We start from the raw sequence: 3,144 nt of genomic DNA, 5'->3' as shown, positions 1-3,144 counted from the left end.
ATTTGGAAAGGGGTGGAAGAAGGAAGACGAGGCTCTGTCAGTCTAATCCAATCAAAGGAAATAGCCTCATTACTTGGAGGGGGTTCAATGGAAACAGGTGAAATTCCCCCATGTGTAGAAGAATCTGAGGTAACAAGAAGAACCTGAGCGATATTAATTTCACTCTCTAAAGGGAGAATGGGACCGACTGAATATGGAATCAAGTCGACCACTTGATCAACCAATGGCTCATCAACCTGAGTGATATGTGTTTCACTTTCCAATGGAAGAGTGAGATTGACTGTACTTGGAATTAGATCAATCACTTTGTCAACTGACAGTGTGTTAGAAGAAAGTTTACGGTAACCAGTTGGAAGTTTTTGCTGTGAAACAATAAGTTTTTCCAACAATTTTGAGGCTTCATCCATATGAGGGAAAAGGTGACTATGATGAATCCCTTTGCATAACCTACAAGGAAACCTAACTTTACCCTTTTTCCTGGGAACTTGACAATCACTGGTTGATGGATCAACAATAAGTTGATAAGAATTTTTTGACCATACTTCCAACACCTTAGGAATACTAGGACAATCAATAAGGAAGTGGTCACCCTCACAAAGCTTGCAAGGGCATCTGGGCTTGCGATGTATGTTGGAAGTTTCCTCAACACTACCAATACCTACAATCGTGGTTGGTTGGTTGAATTATTTATTATCTTTCTTCCTCTTCTTCTTCTCTTCTTAGTCACCTGGTTACTAGCATCAAGGCTTTTACCAAGAGAAGAAGAAGGGAGGAGGAAATGTTGGGTGAAGAAGGTAAAGGGTCAACATGAGGCTGGGGATGTTGAGATGGTGAACTCGATTGAGGTGAAAAACGCAGTTGAGGTGGTACAATTTGGGTATTTGGGATCAAAGAAGTTGAAAAAACCACACTGTAAACCTATCGTGAATCCGAGAAGTGACAACTTAGCCATATAAGGAGGACTGACATTTCCAAAGTCAGGAAAAGGACTAGGGTTCCAATTAAAAGGGGTTTCTTTATTGGTAACTTTTGGCATTGTTACCATTAGATTCAACTTAGATAAATTTAATACCAATACTAACAATTGAAAATCACAATCCACACCTAAGGTCTCTAAAAAGTAAAAGAAAATCAAATAACATGCGCTAGTAAATATAAGGAATCAAACCATGTAAACAAGCTTTTCACATCGAAATCACTAGTTGGTGATCAATGCAAACATCGCATAGATCAATGTAAAAATTGGCTAAATATAGAGCGGGTGGAACCAGTGACGCTAACAACCTTGTTAATGTACATGATCTGGTGTAAGTAATCTTTATTTATGCCATCTAGAATAAAGAATACCCTCCAAAATGGTCAAAGTGAGTCTATCTAACATTTGTTCCAGGTAAAACAGAGACTTCCCCTCCACCAGGACCTCAAGTAATATCCCTAAGACTATGGTCTCTAAGGTTACCACATAAAACAATTTAACTTGGGGGGAAGGTCACAGATCAGACGTGCATGCAAGGGCAGAGTAACAAAGCTCAATCCCCTTGAAAGTTCCACAACATGGTTAATTCGAGGTTTACTTCCAAGTGACCCCGAAGTACCTTTCAAAACCATTTTTAATACGTGTAAATAACTCTACCGTAGCCAATGAAGTGGGGTCGATCACTCCACTGGTTCTGACATGATCTCATGCTTAACTCGTTTGTAATGTTTGTTTACAGCTTTGGAAAGTTAAATCACTTCCTTATTCCAAAGCCCTAGAACCTAATCTAATGTAGGTGGAAAAGAGCCCTAAAATAATAAAAATTTATAGATTGATTTTATTAGCCCTATTCTTAAGAGATGTTACTTACTCAAAGGTAAATGCATGTGAAAATTATGGCATTATGATTTTACGTAAAACCTTAATGAAATCAAAAATGAAATTTTAATATGTTCTTTTCATTGAATTTCTAACTGAAGTAAGGAGAAATTCTTTTCAATTTTTCAATGGAAATGCAAAAAACTCTTAAATTCCCACTATATCCCTTTTCCTAAATGCAGATCTTCAATTTCAAATTACCCAAATACGGAATTATCTTTTAAAATTTCAATTCTCCTAATAACTAAAAGAAGCAAGAAACTTTCCTTTTTGACATATAATCACTCGAAAATATCCAAAATGCATGAAGAGACCAATCAACACTAAAATAAATTTTTCCTAATGAATGCTATGAATTTAATGTTGTCAAGAGTACATTTTTGAAACACCCCAATAATGGAAGAAAAATGACTTTTCGTTTCAAGTCCAACATAAGAAGCACTTTTCATAAACAATACTCATTCTTGTAAATCATTGCTTTTCATTCACAAAAGAATCTTTGACAAAAGAGAAAAATAAACACAAGTTCTAATATGTTCATAAGAAGAAATACAGGAAGACAAAAAACCAAGCCCAACTGACCTTTCTTTTGATAAATCGACCACACACGAGATGAAGCTTTTACCCTAAATTGTGAAAATAAGAAAATTGCAAGAAAACTCTTTCACAGCACTCAAGTAGATTGATGGAGACTTAATGAAAGTGAAAACAAGTATAATTAAATAGGAAAAACAAAAAAATATGGACTTGATGAAGAGAAAACTAAATTTTTAAAAAATTCTAGGTATGTGCATAGGCAATAGATTAATCCATTGGGCATACGCACTGTTGCAAAGGGAAAAGTGCGCATAAGTACGCTCTATGCCTGAAGATAAAGTACACACAATGAAAATTTCTTTAAAAAAAATAAAAACAAGTCAAATAAATCATAAAATCCATATTTTCAGTATTTCCAAACACTTAGAGAGGGCCATGACAAAAGGATTAAAGGTAAAAACAAATAGAATGATGGAGAGTGAGGCGTTCCCCAGTGGAGTCGCCAATTTGTTAGGCAGACTAAGTGTTCTTGTGGACAAGATGGATCACCTAGATATCAAATGAAAACTAGTAACAAGAAAGAAAAGAATTGCTACCTTTCCTTAGCTTATGATTGAGTGAAACAAGTGATATGCGAGAGATCACATACCATTTTATAGAAATGCCCGTCGAAGTCCCTTTTAGTGCCTTCCACAGGTAGCTTATCCTTATTGCTTTACAGATCGTTCCAGCTCTTTCCACGACTTCTCCAT

This window comes from Pinus tabuliformis, chromosome 6 (assembly GCF_031772625.1).
Source record: "Pinus tabuliformis cultivar Carrire ecotype Pingquan chromosome 6, CPIR1, whole genome shotgun sequence".
In the NCBI taxonomy this organism is placed as follows: domain Eukaryota; kingdom Viridiplantae; phylum Streptophyta; class Pinopsida; order Pinales; family Pinaceae; genus Pinus; species Pinus tabuliformis.
Note: the sequence above shows the minus strand (reverse complement) of the source record.